We start from the raw sequence: 16,537 nt of genomic DNA, 5'->3' as shown, positions 1-16,537 counted from the left end.
ATAATTTCAAAAGTTTAGTGTCTTTGTAGTATTTTTCCCACAAAAACAGGTGGCAAACTTCAAATTAAATTGAAAAATTGCGTAGAAAAATCTAAAAAATTATATTTAAACTCAAATAACTCAACATGTTTTATTGATATTAGTACAAACCAGTAAATCTTTTGAAATCTTTACTCATTCTCTTTCCAAAACTGCCTAAATATTGAAAATCAGTTGAGAAATGACTCAGTTAAGAAAAATTGTATGCACTGAGGTCCAATAAACCGTATTTTGGCCATAACTTCAGATTTTGGGGGTGTTTGGAAAATTTCTAGTATGAGCTAGAATGTTAAACTCAACAAGACCTAGAACCTACACTAGGTGCTGCCTTCCCCTAAAAATGACGACAGAATGGAGCACCTAGTTAGCCGGGAATGCACTCGTATGGGCTATATAAGAAACTGCTTCTCTTCAAGCAACCTCAGTTGATAGCAGCGGGCAGCAGCGGCGGACAGTAGCAGCGATGGCAGTGGCCAAAGGCGGCGTGGAGCAGTAGCGGGCAACAGCGGCGGCTGTAATGGTTAGCTGCAGCTCCTACCATTTTCAGTCCGGCTCCCCTTCGATCTCAGTTGGACCCCACCAGCGGTAATCCAATTCAGATATCGTTGGGTGAATACAGCCAGAAACTGAGACTCGCACCGCCAGGTGGTTTGAGAAGCCATCACCATCAAGCGTGTATGTATATATAGGATGGTTATAGCGTGTCTGTGCATGTCTATAGCATGTCGGTGCATGTTTATAGCGTGTGTGACTTGCTATATAGTTCACTAGTGTAGTTTACTAACTATGTCTATAGCGTGTCTGTGCATGTTTATAGCGTGTGTGATTTGCCATATAGCGTGCGTGGCTTGCGTGTGCAAGTCTATAGCATATCTGTGCATGTCTATAGTTTGTTTGTGCGTGTCTATAGCGTGCGTGGCTTGCTATATAGCGTGTGTGACTAGCTATATGGCGTGTGGGGCAAGCAGTATAGCGAATAAAATTATCATATATATTTGCAAATAAATTACCTCATGTTGATTTAAAATTTACAAATAATTCAAAACTAACTCAAAAATTTGCCAATTTATAAAAACAATATTCAGTTGTCAATAAATGGCATTGAGAAACATTATTAACCACGTATGACTTCAGCTGAGCCTCAAAATTTACTGAATGTATTTTAACATTGGCCTTTATCTATAACCTCTTCGTAGCCACAGCCTAAATTAAGCTATCTCAGTGCAATTTGATGCAAAAGACAGCCTCAAAATAATTCAATTTCATTCTTGTTTTGTATACGGCAGCAAGTTAAACTGCATAGCTGCACATAGCTTCTGCTATTGTTCATTGTCGATACCGGTGCCGTCTGTAGAGGTAAACGTCATCTGGAGCAGAGAGACCATTAAATTGGTTAACCCCATTGAGTGTATTTCCAAACCTATTGCGAGAAATACATAAGACAGGCTGTCGTATTCTACGTTAACTCTGTGATCATGTCTTATAAACAACCTCTTCAACTTTTATAGCAGTCTAATGCAAAACCAGCCGAAGCAAATCGCTATCGAAGCAGTCCGTTACAATATTCTAGCACTCTCAATCATACTGAACATATTTTTCCTTAACCAGAAACTTGCATGCAAACTCTATTGCGCACAAGTTATGCTGTGTGACACTCGGTAGAAGCTGTCAGCGACCGTTGACGTTTTCTGTTGTTTATTTCTGTACTCCGCTATGTTCAGGCCTTCAACATCGCTGCGTTTGTTTACTGTTTGGTCGTTTATAATTATGTGGCACATTCCCGCAACTGTCGTAATGCATCTTGAAACAATTGTACTCGGCTGGTTGTGCTCGCGAGAAGGGGACTACACTCGAGTAAAAGAGTAGGCGTGCGTGTGTGCATATGATCTCGGGAGCGAATGCGAGCAAGCAAGACTTCAGTGTGTGATATCAGCAGCTACGAGAATTTGAAATTATGCATGCTGTTTATGAGCGAGACTAACAACACTGGGGGAAGGTCGTCATTGTGTAAGTCAGGAAAGGGAATCTGATCCTACTTCTGATTGATTCCCACGTAGCAATCAACGCAGAACCTACTGGAAGGCCTTCCAGATTTTACGCATCCGTTTGCCATCTAACCGTTGCAAGCCGTTGTCACATGAATTTACTAACAGAGCTCGGTGTAGGTTTCAGTCCAACATCATACTATAGAAGCGTGTTTTGACTCATATCGTCAACATAGCGACCAGTTGCCAGAATTGGAGCTTTACTGGTATCGGTCCCAAAGGCGGGCTAGTGCATCTTGGTAAGGAGTGGCCCTAACAGCTCTGTCAAAGCTGCTTTCGGGTCTGTGGCTTTTACGGGGAGTCGATGCCCTAGTGTCCGATACCCCACCATGCTCTAGGCAAGCTCTCGCTGCTGGTCCGATACTGTTCATTTGCGGTCAGTGTGAGGTGTATCTTAATATGAACATCACTGTACCGGCCTCAGCCTCGCGAATAAGTCAATACCCGCAAAGTAAAACAGGTATGCGTAAATTCCAATAAATTCGTGGTAACCGATCGTCCAGGCATAAAACCATGCTGGTCTGTAGAGATATAGCACTTCATTCCAGCTAGAAGACTTCGATTGACAAAAATTTCAAATAATTTCGATGCTGCCGAGAGATTTGTAATTCCACGGTAGTTACGGATATTACTTTTATCTCCACTTTTGAACACTGGAACCAGAAATGACTGTTTCCATATTTTCGGGAATTTACGCTGTTCGAATTAGCTATTGAAAATTGAGCATAGTGGGGAAACTAATGCGGCAATACATCGACGAAACACAACAGCTGGAATCCCATCAGGTCCAGGAGAAAAAGAATTTTTGAGCTTATTGGTCGCAGCAGTAATCATCGACTGGGTGATCTCGAACGTGTCTGAATTAATAATATCAGCAGGAACATCAACTACAGCTTGTTCAACCTCGTGATCAGAAGCGATGTTCGGTGCAAACACAGAAGCGAAGAATTTAGCAAACTGTTCACATGTATCAGCAACAGAATTCGACTTATCGTCGTCAAGAAATGTTGTCGGTGGAATGGCAGAATATTTCCTTTTTGAGTTAACAAAATTCCAGAAGGACTTGGGATTACGCTTTAAATTTGATTGAACTTTCAACACATACGACTTTGTACAAGCTCCTGTTCAATTTCCGATAAGCATCGCAAAAAGAACGAAAAGCATTTTTCGATTCAGATGAGCGGTATCGTCGGAGTCGTCGTTGATTGGTATTTCGCATTCGTTTCAGCTCTCGTAGCTCAGCTGTACTCCAGGCAGGTGACAGAGGGGGCCTACGAACAGGCACGTTAAGTAGACATTCGACAAGACAGAGTCAGTTGACTTTCGGTTTAGATCAGACTCCGTCAGTCACCGTATACCCAAACTGCGGTTTTATAAATATTCCGAAAGTCTTTGGAACTTCGTCGTTCGCCCGTGGCACAATGGACATATTTCATGGCGACCGTTAGGTTAAAACTCAAACCTCGAAATTCGATGACACCAGCTAGGAACAGTAAACAGAATAATCATTTCAATCTATGCCATGACATCGCCATAAGAGTTCTCCGCTGATGATTTGATGTTTGCAGAGGTTCATCATCTAAATTAAGTCTCCTGGGTTCAACTTTACAATGGACTATTCTGCTTGAAGAATTTGGTACGCAAAATCTATGCGTCCTATTTCCTGATGAAGCGCCGAACCTGAATTTGAAGAGTCTGTTCAGCCTGAAGTTTTCCTGGATCATTGTTAAGACATCGTAATCGTAATCGTTCGTAATCGATGGCTTCGGAAACCTAACTGCTTAATTAACAGCTCCAAAATCGTTGAATAAACATCAATCAACCACAAACATCAATCAAATAAACAAAAATCAACCAAATTAGTTTCTCACTCCACATCCATGGGCAATGCTTCATCTTGCGAATGTCAGTTTAGACTCCCACCTACCTGTTTGCACTGCATTTAATGCAAATTATCACGTGTTGTTCATTTTTCCCTAAAAACAACTCAGTAAATTTCGCAATACCAGCCAAAGGCTATCCATCAAATATTTTTTTCAGACAATTTATCCGAGGCAATCAGCAATATCGAACTCGAACAAAAGCTTTCGACTGTTGCATCCGAGTGTTGGTTAAGAGTGTTTGATCGTCAGCAGCTCAATCGCATTCAACTCTTCTCGTCTGGCGCTTCATAAGACTCGAAAGCAGAAACGTTTCTGAGGAGCTGGTAATTTTCGAACTAGATCAACCCCTCCTGATGACGGACGCGATAACTAACTAGTGCAGTAGTTTTTTTTTCTGCCTTGTTGCTCGATGAAACTGCAGTTGGCAGTAGGTATGATCTATGTTCGCATCAACGCTGCACTGCACTGTCAGCTACGCTGTTTGTTTTATCAACAAATGCAGTAGTGCATACATTTGCATTGATTGCCGTAGGACGGGTTTGCTTGCGCCTCGAGGCAGTGGTTCTCGGTTTCCACAGTTCTTCGAGGCCATCTGTAGCGCTTAGAGGAAGCAAAAAAAAGGATTGCTCATAATCTGCTACAAGGCGTTCAGGAGCAGAGGGTTTAATAACATGCCAGCACCTTCGTGGCAAGCATTTTGCATTTCAAGTGATTTAGCACGTACTTTCTGGATTCCAACCAAGAACGATAATGAAGTTTCATGTTATAGTTAAAGCGCATAGATTTCAGTCTGTATGTCATTTAATTAAACCCCAATACCGGCCGCTTTGATTAATTTCATCAGAACACCTTAATTTTGTACCAACAGGGCCCATAACCTGTTGCTTTGCTGCCGATATTTCCGTGAACAGTACGGTCATTGTGTCCGCGTGGTAATTGTTTACAATATTACCCCAACAATATTGGCCCAACTCTAATCTATTCCAATTTCAAATGCGTCATTCCACTACAAATTCATGATTAGCAAATATTTGCAGTTCAAACTGTACGCAGCCACCCGACATAAACACACACGAACTAATTCGTCCGCAACAAATTCGAAGTACCTAATTTGAATGCATCCAATAAAATAAATTAAAAATAAACACTGTCACGGGAAACCGCACCTTTCTGCTGTCGGCTTTGACATGTCATCGCTACTCTGTTCTGTCCGGCCCGGAGTGCGAAGCCGCATCCCAGCCGGGTGCCGCCTTCATGTCGGGTTCACAGCAACCGCAGCGAAGCCCCGAGCGAATGTGTCAGATTCCCGAGCCAAAGGTGCACAATTTTCGTTTTTGTGAGCAGATAATTTTGATATGATAACACTTCCTCTTTTATGTTTTCACGCTTGCTTTCGGTCGACGATTTCGAGTGGTGAATAGGGAAAAAATTCAGCCGAACTCACCTCGCAGGGTGATTCGCTCTTTCCTCAAGGTCCTGTTCAGAATGTTTCCGGATGATTGCAGTCAAACGCAAAAATAGAACAGTAAAATACTTGGGTTTTTTGCTTCATCAAACCGCAACCCTAATGTAGCTGACAGTCGAAACAGCGCCAGTTGCCCCAGGTAAGGAGTATATTGTGGCGTAGAAAAAAAAAAAAAGAAGGCACAATCAAATTAGGAGCCGCATATCAAAGTCTCCGGCATTTGCGAAAACGATCCCAACCAGCGCCGATGATGGTCTAGGTCGCGCTTAAAGTCATTTCGAACCCGGTTAGGTACCCACCGCCACCGATTTCAGGTCGATTTCTATCAGCAGGATATTCGTACCTACCAACCGATACACGACACCACACGGTCTCGGGGCTGATCAAAGGCACTCGATACGTACGTCGTCATAATTTGCATAACATAAATAGATGTCGGCAAATATTTGCGCCCAATTTTTCGTAAAACGAGGTCGACGCTCGTGGGTGGATGCTGTCAATGTTTTTCGATATCACTGACACCGGAGCGTTCTGTTGTTTATTGAAGCAAGGCACCGGATGGTTGTTTTTGCAAGGGATTTGGCATTCGGTGCGGTGCGCAAATACGAAAGCTAGAACGACGGCGAACGAGACGGCGGCGTATGTTTGGATTCTTTAATTGGAATGTTCTTTTGTTTGCTTCGATAAGAAAACATTGTTCCAAGCTTGATTTGACACTAATGAATAATGTACTTTTTCTACTTTTCTTTCCGCAGGTATGCAAACTTTGAACATCAAGCTTTAAAGAGTTGGAAATAGGTAAGAGGAGAATTGTAGTATTTTATTGTTATTATATTGTTGATTTTTTTCTAAACTATTTTGCTTCCATCTATTTTTATCCCATTTTTTTTAAATTCATTAACGAATGAATAAAATATGAACTTATTTTAACCTATACAATGCATGTTCGAACAAATAACAAGTAACGCTGACACTAATTTCCCGGCTAAAGTCTAAGGAGTGGTGGTTTAAAATTTAGTTTCATTTGGTGCACAGCTTGTTTCGGAGTTCAGCTTCTATGCAGTACGCCGCTGCAGTTTATTATGGAATAAGGCCGCTACGTGGAGCTAGTGTGCATGTAGTTTTGATTAATTTGAACTAAATATATCTCATAAATCCAATTCAATAAAATTTGGATGCGATTTCAAAACTTCATAGTAATATGTAAATATCACACAGTGGAGGGGAGCTTCGCAGCCGCAATGTTAAACAGCTCGGTTTGACAAGTGGGAATTTTAGTAGAACCAGGGCCATTCGTAGTCAGCGGACTTAAACAAGGGCTTATACTCAGGCTCCTCATCACCCCTTCTTCCCCGTTGAATTCTACAAATTCAAACCCTTTCACAATAAAATTGGATAGAGGGTCATTCCGTTGAAACCTCTCCAGGAAATTCCAGCTCCAGAAATTGAAGTTGGAATATTGGCCGGAGGCAGCGAGGCTTGCAAAAGTAAGCGTAAAAAGGAAGGGCATACACACAAGCACGAATTATGAAAAAAATATTTCACTTACTCTTATTAGTGATATTGTTGATAATAGAAAGGCGGAATACAGCAAACACCCGGGCCATTTCACAAAAGATCAAAATTTCTGGTCGCAATGATGAGTTCATACAGGAAAAAATAGTAAACTTGGTTATTTCGGCTTTCCAGTCATCTGCTTATCATAACCAAAATTTATTTTCTATTTCTGACGTTTCGATTTAAAATAAAATCTTTTTCAAGGATTAGAAAGGATAATCTAATCCTTGAAAAAGATTTTATATTCAATCGAAACGTCGGAAATCGAGAATAATTTTTCGTTTTGATAAGCAGATGACTGAAAAGCCGAAATAACCAATTTTACTAAAGTAAGTCGTTAGTTGTTGAAAAAAAAATGACACATTCATTTTTCTGAGTATTTTTTACTGAAAGTACTTTTTATAATAATCACCCACCGCAGATGTTTTGGAACAACCCCTCCCTTAGATAGTTTTACCAACTTCAAACACTTTTCAAAGCTACCGCAGACGGCCGGCACCAGTATTTCATCCCAGATTTGCTGGGCAACCGCTTTGAACTGTTCCAAGTTTGAGATCTTGTAATTACCAAACTTCGACGTCATGTAGAACCAGACAAAGCAATATTTTCCACTATTTAAGTTCTGCCTGAAGCCGAACAGTATCTTCAGCGAAAATGTAGATAACTCATTACGAATAACTTTGTTAACAAGATAATTCCTCTATGTCCAGGTAATTTTGGACTAGTTGAAGAGGGTGTTTATAGGATACAATCGCAAGGTTAAAGTTGAATTACGACTACTTTTTTATGTCAATATATTTTATGCAATAGGTTTGGAAATAAACTCGATAGGGGTTAATCAAATTAATGGTGTGAAGCGGTAAATTACAGTGTTAGCTCATTTTAAACGCTCTTTTCCAATAACTGATTAGTAACCTGGACGAAAGGCGTTGCTAAATTGACCGGAATTTCTCGAATATAATGTTGAAGGTTGCTGAAATACAGTTTTAGGTAGAGTATCACTTCACCTTGTTTTGTCGGTGCGTGGGTGTAACCAAATTCTGCTAGATGAAGAAATGTTATCATGTCATCATGTCATGTAATCAAAAAAAATCACAGACGTCGTTGAGTCCGATAAAGCCGCAAGCTTATACCCGGGTATGGAAATCATTGTCCAGTGTCGCAACTGGCAACTGGTTTATTTGAATTTGGTCTTAACAGTCAATGATGATTGTTATAATCGTTGTAAATATTAATTCCAATTAAATCACCAAATCTCAATGAGATCAGGACCGGCGTCACACTATTTTCCCGAGTGAGTAGTGACGAACAGAAAAGGTTCAAAAGTTGCATTCCAGTAGTTAACCGGAACAATCACCATGGCGGACGAAAACGTGCGTGTAGGCATATTTTTGAGTTCTTTCTTTCTTTTGTTTATCAATTTTCGCGTCAAAATTATTGGAGTAGATCTTACACTTAATTTTTGCCCAAAAACTCTCGATGGTGTCAGCTAGAGGACGCTCCATCTCCTCCAACGATTGCTTCGAGGCGTTTTCGCCCTATGGTATTTCTTGATGACGCAACTTTCGGCGGGCACTTCTTACTATAAATTTCCCCTTTCAGTTAGGAGCGAAAAAAGAGCAGCTTTGACATCCCCTCCTCGCTGAGCGCGTTCAATCCTTGGCAACAGCAGCACCTTCTTGGGAAACTTGGTGTGTCAAATGAACTTCACCTCAGAGCTCATTTCCTTCGAGGCGAAAGTAAAATACGAAGTGCCCTGCCAGTCGTTGCCATCCATGTTCGCCAGGTAAATTACACAATTTGGCCGGTGGCACCAACCTCCAGACCAGCGCGCTTTCCTCTCGGTCTTGCTCTTCAGCATCCTTTTAAGCTTCTTTTCGTTCAGGGTCATCGGGCGTTTGGAGCAGGTTTTTTTCGATGCTTTGATTCTTGTCCAACAGTGCAAAGATATTGCAGATGCCGAAACAGGCGTATCCGGCGTTCGCAAAGTGGCGTACGATATTCGTTTTTGACGCGGCGGGGTACCGTTCTTTGAACGCGTACACTTCTAAATGGAGTAGTTTCACTGTTTTCGCCATCACGGTTAGAGTTCGAGGTAATTTTTTTCTGATGACTTATGGGTTTCCATGATTGATGCTGCATAGATTGTTTTGTTAGTGCGTGTAAAGGTAAACCCATGAAAAATAGACAATTATTGTGCATTTTTGATGCAAACTCAAGGCTCAACAGTTTTGTCTCCACGAAAAAAGTCTCCATTCAAAATTTGAACTTAAGCAGAATTCTGGTAAAGCTTCAGCTACAGTCGTGAAAGTCTCACTTTTTAGACCAATGAAAAAAATGCACAAGAGTAGCTCTTGAAGTTTTCGAAATCGAAATTTTGTTTGATAGCAAATTGCTTAGAAATGCATTAAATCTGTAGCTTTATAAACTCTCGCTCAAAAAGCGGTCGCTCGCACATGTGCACGGTAATTTCAAGTTTCGAACATAAAAATCATCACATTTTTTGGTTTTGTCCGATAATTCCGTGTGGGTAAGAACCCACAGGGATATTTTCCGAGTAGGTACTACTACCCACTATCTACATCAACCGCCGGCCCTGAATGAGATACTCTGATAACAAAGTGGAAAACTGTTTTCATACTGGAAATTAGACATGGCTGGCAGATTATGATTGTCAGCATCCCAAAACGTTTGATTGTTGCCAAAATACTGCAGAACTTTTTATTGGAGGGTTTGGTACGGAAGTTAAACTCTATGTGGCGCTAGTGAACATATAGTTTTGAGTAATTTGAACTAAATTGATCTCGTTAGTCCAATAAGCTCTCAATCTCGCTGCTGCTATCCCTTGAATATGCTGTTATCCACTACCGTTGCTATCCGCTGCCGCTACCCGCTGCTACTTAAATAGGACCGTCCCAGTCGCCATCCACTAGTAAAATCATTTGTTTAAGCAGAAGCAGGCTCTTTTCTTATAACCAGAACAGTACATTCTTGTTTACTATATTTTCATTGAGCGACCAATCAGATCATTCAAAAGCAAGGCTCCACAATGTTTAATAGCACAGTTTTCATAAATGAGGATTGTCAATTTTCAAGGCTTTGTAATGCGTTTTAGTGTCGCATAGAAGCAGATAACAGAAGATATCGCACTCAGTTACACAACATTTTATCACACCGCTGTTGGATTGTGTTGCATATTGCTTGAGGAAAAGTAAATTCAGCTTGTGCCTAAACATGGAGATGACGTCGAATTTACAACCGCTTTTGTGAAGGCGTTTCAAAATCTTGAACGCAGTGCAATGAATGAACGAGAAAACCGTCACCGACTGTCATAGTCGCCATCCACTAATAAATTCTCTGGAGATTGGCTCTTATGTAACCCAAAACAGTTTACTTACTCTACATTACTTTATTTTTATCCATTTCCGAATCCAGAATACGTCGCCGTGTCACTCGTTCTAAGGCTTGTATCATCCAATTTCCCCTAACATCTATTTCGCAGGCATCCTCGTCGACAGCACACATCCAACGATTGCGGGGCCTACCTCGAAGTCGAAGGCCTCTTTCGGAATTTCCGCTAAATATAATCTCCGCTGGTCGTTCTTCCGGCATTCTAGCTACATGCATAGCTCACTACAGCCTGCCGTGTTTTATCTGCTCGACTATATCCGCCGATTTGTACCCCTGGTACACTTCATGGTTTGTACGTCTGCGCCAAACACCATTTTCTAGTTTGCCGCCAAGTATTGAACGCAAAATCCTACGCTCAAAATAACCAAGAGCTTCAACGTTCATGCTTCATGGCCGTAGAGGGCCAACGGAAGAATTAATGTTTTGTAGAGTGCAAGTTTAGTACGTGTTTGCAGGCTGCGGGACCTCAGCTGGTTACGTAATCCGTAGAAGACCCTGTTTGCAGCTGCTATCCGCCTTTTCATCGCACGGTTAGCCAGGTCGTCACATGTCACTAATGTACCCAGGTGAATAAATTCGTCGACTACTTCAAAAGTTTCCCCATTTCAAACCACACCAACACCACACCAACACCACATCAACACCAACATCCGACGGACAACCACGCTATCTACCAGCCACCATGTATTTCATTTTGGCAGAGTTAATGATGAGCCCTATTCTCGCAGCTTTCCTCCCAGCCCAATCTGTTTTGTTGGGAAACCGCGTTCGAGCAAAATTCGCCATGACTCATTTCTCTTAACTGTTTCGTACGCTGCCCTAAAGTCTGTGAACAAATGGTGAGTCTGTAAGTTGAATTCTCGAAATTTATCGAGGATCTCTCACAGGGTGAACATTTGGGTTGTAGTGGAACTTCCCTCTTGAAAACCACATTGGTCTCCTTGAACGGCCTCAGTCTATGAAACAGAATACGGAAGAGAATTTTGTAAACGGTATTGAGAAAGGTTATGACCCGATAATTACTACAGTCCGGGTGGTGGCCTTTCTTGTAGATTGGACATATAAGACTCTCCAACCAATCTAATGACAATTCTTCATCGGAACACACTCCCAGCATGATCCGGTGTAAAGCACGATACATCAGTTCGCTCCGACTTTAAAAAGTTCTGCTGGAATGCTATCCTTACCAGCTGTTTTGCAGTTCTTCAGCTCTTTCACTGCTTTCTTCACCTCGTCTGTTCCAACGCCTCAACACATCCGTTCTATCGGTAATCAGACTGCCCTCCTTGTCGGGGCTGACACGTTTCGGTTCCTGATTCCATGATTCTTCTTGTAGAAGCTTCTCGCATCGTGCCTAGAGAAGCAACCTTCCGCCTCCGCAAGAATCCGCTCCCAATGCTGTCGTTTCTTCCGGCGCTGGTTTTTTTTAGCAGCTCTAGCTTCTCGGTATCTTCCTACGCTCTGAGGAGTCACAGCTGTAGCTAACATGTAAACTCTGGTCGTCCGACATCCTTACAACATGCTCAGCCCACCGCAACCTGCCGGTGGGACAACCTGCGGTGTGGACGATAGATGGCTCCCCAAGCAGCTCCTACAGTTCGTGGTTCATTCGCCTTCTCCACACTCCGTTTTCTATCTGCAGTCCACCGAAGATGGTACGCAACACCTTCCGCTCGAAGACCGCAAGGGCGCGTTGGTCCTCCACAAGCCTAGTCCATGTCTCATGCCCGTGGATGACTACCGGTCTGATCAGCCTCTTGTAGATACCACAAAAGATCAAAAGAATGGTCGCAGTGGTCCAAATCTTACAGAAAAAAAAGCGTCTTGTAGATGGTTAACTTGGTGCGGCGACAAATTCTACTCGATCGGAGCGTCCTCCGGAGACCAAAGTATGCACGATTTCCTGCCATATTGCGCCCTACGAACTGCTTCGCAAATGGTGATAGTCGACGGCAGAGTATTTGAGAGAGTACCTTGTAAGCGGCGTTCAGGAGGGTGATTGCCCGATAGTTGCAGCACTCTAGCTTGTCGCCCTTTTTATAGATGGGGCACACAATACCCTCCATCCACTTCTCCGGTACTCGTTCTTCCTCCCAAACCTTGACAATGACCCAGTGCACGGCTGGGAAGTTGGACAACTCCAGCAGCTTTATTGTTTTTCAGCCAGCCAATCTCCTCCTCCACTTCCAGGAGAACGGGGGCTGGAATCCTGATATCTTCTGCTCATGCACCAAGGTCAGTTGCCATACCGTCCTCGCGCTCTACTGCATCGCCGTTAAGATGCTCGTCAAAGTGCTGCTCCCACCGTTCGATCACCTCACACTCGTCTGTGTCGTTATCTTGATACAGCTCTTCCATCGCTACGCGATCTCGGTCCTCTAGCTGGCGCTTCTTCCTTCGGAGGACCGAGTTTTAGCTGTTCAGTGCCTGTCTGTATCGTTCCATGTTCGCTCTCATACGGTGTTGCAGCATTCTCGCCCGTGCTGCATTCTTCTCCTCGACTAACCCTTTACATTCGCCGTCAAGCCAGTCATTTCTAAAATTCGAGGCCCTTGTACCTAGTAGCGCTACAGCAGTGCTACCTATGGCGGATCGGATGCGCCTCCAGCCATCTTCAAGGGTAGCTGCGCCAAGCTGCTCTTCCGTGGGTAGCTTTGCCTCCAGTAGCTGCGCGTATCCCTGTGCAGCCTCGGCGTTCCGAAGTTGCTCAATGTTTGGTCGCGGCGTTCGACTTCGGCTGGTGTTATACACCATTGATAGTTTCAGTAGTGGTCCAAATGTATATTCGCACTGCGGTAGGTGCGAACGTTGATGATGTCGGAGAAGAACCTGCCGTCGATTAGAACGTGGTCGATTTGGTTTTCTGTCTGTTGGTCGAGTGATCTCCAGGTGGATTTGTGGATATCTTTGTGGGGGAAGAAGGTACTTCGGACTACCATACCACGGGAGGCCGCAAAGTTTACGCACCGATTACCGTTTGCCTCCCGTCCTACCTTAGCATTCATGTCCCCAATTACGATTTTCACGTCCCGTCGCAGGCAGCTATCGTAGACCTGCTCCAACTGCGCGTAGAATGCTTCCTTCTCGTGGTCGGGTCTTCCTTCATGTGGGTAGTGCACGTTAATGATGCTGTGGTTGAAGAACCGGTTCTTTATCCTCAACTTCAACATCCTTGCGTTGACGCATCTTGCCCAGTACTATGCAGCCGGTTCCCAGCTCGCTGGTGGTATCACAACTCTGGTAGAAAGAAGCCACCCGGTGCCCGCTTTTCCATACCTTCTGTCCTGTCCAACAAAGTTCCTGCAGCGCTACGACTTCGAAGTTGCGTGGATGTAGCTCGTCGTAGATTATCCTGTCGCATTCTGGAAAGCAGAGCAATTAGCAGTTCCATGTCCCAAGTTTCCAATCGTAGTCCTTATTTCGTTGCCTAGGTCCAAGCCGATTGTTCCGATCCGTATAATCTCTTACGTTGTTTGTAACATGTTGTTCTCCGGGGCGGCTCGTTGGGCCTTCCCCAATCCCTGTCTCGCCGGGGGGCCATCGTGTCAGCTCTGTTTAGAGTCCCACGCTGCCAGCAGGACGTCGATCAGCCTCCTAACATGAAGATCAGACGCTGTTTTGAGCCGCACCATCTAGGAAACAGACGCTTGGGTTGGCGAAGCTTTTCCTCTACCGCCGGAATACGATTTACGTGCCAATGTACTATGTAGCCACTTCTCAAGTTGATAGCCGCTGGATGTTCAACTGTATTCTTATATGGCTTATATGGTCACTGACCGGCCTCTATCTAATGACACGCTTAATCTGTTTCTCATTGAGCACGAAACCGACTCCCGTTTCCGCTTTCACGCCGCCACTGTAGCAGATGTGGTGCTTAAATGAAGTGCCCGCAATAGAATCTACTGCCCGTAATTAGCGTTCTCCCGTTTTTGGCCATCTCACCTCCTATATGGCAGAAACCTTCCACATGCACCTACTGCAGCTCTCTAGCCAGGATAGCTACTTGTGCCGGTTCGAGTAGAGTCCTTACATTCCAAGTACCGAATTTCCAATAGTCATCGTCCTTTTTCGTTCGACTAGGCCCATGCCGATTATTCTGTTCCGTATTTATATCTCGATTGCTCGTAGTATTTAATATTCGGTATGCCGCCTTACTAGGGCTTCGAAAGCTAGTCTCGCGACGGGGTTGCTGGCTTACATATAGTTGGCGAGGCACCGCGTTTCGTGATTCATTCGCCCGCTCCAAGTCAGACGCTGTTGTACGCCGCCCCTAACATGGGGATTGGGCTGTCCAAAAAAATCGATGTTGAAAAGGTCAAGGTGCTCAACCCTAAATTGAAACCTGATGTTATTTATAGTATTTTTGTAGAACATTTCGACTTTCTAAAAAATTGTTTTTGAGTTGCCAAAACGTTATTTATGGAAAAATGACTTTTAAAGCTATGAAACCACTTTTTTGCAGTTTTTGCCATTCTGTTCGATTCCAACATTTTTCCACATATTTTTTCCACATATTTTCTTAATTTTGTATGGTTAATTTTAAATATCTTACATGGTTTGGTTCAACACTGCATTCAATTATTCGACTCACAGAGCCCATTAAACATCACAAAAAGTGATTTTTTCCCATCATTTTTAGATAAAATCCTTTAAAACATGCACAAAAAAATTGGGTAAATATCATAATGTTCATGATATCTTATCGGAGAGCTGAGATATTGACATTTTACATGTGATGGAAAACTAATCAACTGTATGAAATACAACTAAAGCTCAATGCTGCCGTGAGATCACAAAGTGACGTAAAGGCTATTTTTTTCAAAAATGGGTTTTTCATGTCAATTTGTTCATTATTCGAAGACCTTTCTTTTAGTATCTTCCTTTTTGTTGTTACTTGTTCGTACGTTGTATAAAATCGAGATAAGAAAATTACGTAAGCACCCATTTCAATACAAAAGTGGTGAGAAATTCATTCGTTTTTTGGCCGTACTGAAAAACTGATCACTTGGATCTACGTCACAATTTCATATCACGGCAGAACTGCTCCATTGCACTGTGTTTTACTTTGCCGTTCGTGCGATTATTACCTCAATAGTGATTGAATTGTTGATTGTAGCCATAACGTATGTTCGCAGAAGTTTGAGGATAATCATTTGCATTTTTAATGTAGAATGGTGGGTGATTAATCCACCAATGAGTGAGAAAGAAAACGTATATCCCAATCAGATTAACATAGATGAAAGGTGTCTTCGACACATAGAAGACGTCATGTTTCTATGTCTTACGAGCAATATAAAGTTTCTATAAGAAGACACTATGAATCACAATGTTCGTTCTATTTTTTTCCTAAATTTTTCCGACTTTTTAAAGCTTCTACTAAGTTATCAGTCACCCAAAAATCTATATGTTTTCTGAAAATTGTTATTTTTCGTCTCCCAAAATAAAAATGTAAGGTATTTGAAATATTTATGAAATTGCTTAGTTTACCATCATATGTATATAAAAATGGAAATATCTCAGCCTCCTCGATAAGATATCAAGGATGCCGTTAATTTTCGTCATAAATCTGCTTTCCAGTAAAAAAAAATTTTTTTTGACTAAAAAAATTTATTTGTATGTGTTTTATAGGTTTTATCCAAAAATTATGGAAAAAAACCTAAATTAATCCACCTAGTGGTGCAGAAACCTTTGTTATACTAACTATTACTTTATACATATTTGGCCAGTCACTTACAAATCGTATACCATCATAAGTCGAATTTCAATAATGAATGAAATGGATTTGAAAGATAGTTTTCAGAGAGTTAACCAAAAACGATCATTGAATTAAAGCTTGACGTGGTTTTTGCAAACAATATTAATGTTATCACTTGAGTACATGAGTCTTATTTTTTCGTTCACAAACTAATTTTTCAACGCTGTCTAGAAACAATTATTTTTTTTTTTTTTTTTGAAATAATCGAACGTGAGAAAACAGTATTAGATAACAACGTTGCTGAGTTAACACTAGAACAGCAAATTTGTATTCAATGCGGTTGTACTTATTCGCTTTATTTTTAGAAATCGCAGGACCTAGATTTATGAATCAGCATCAAGTTTTTTTACGAATTGAAGCAAACTTCTACAAACCTGCTCTT

At 42.1% G+C, this 16,537-nt stretch overlaps 1 pseudogene; it reads left to right on the top strand.

The window, feature by feature from the left end:
* Positions 1-453: 453 nt before the first annotated feature.
* Positions 454-16,537, top strand: part of LOC129718509 (irregular chiasm C-roughest protein-like) — a 281,965-nt pseudogene continuing 265,881 nt past the window's right edge.

This window comes from Wyeomyia smithii, chromosome 1 (assembly GCF_029784165.1).
Source record: "Wyeomyia smithii strain HCP4-BCI-WySm-NY-G18 chromosome 1, ASM2978416v1, whole genome shotgun sequence".
Lineage (NCBI taxonomy): Eukaryota > Metazoa > Arthropoda > Insecta > Diptera > Culicidae > Wyeomyia > Wyeomyia smithii.
The sequence above is the reverse complement of the archived record's forward strand: the minus strand, read 5'-3'. Positions and strand labels throughout refer to the sequence as shown.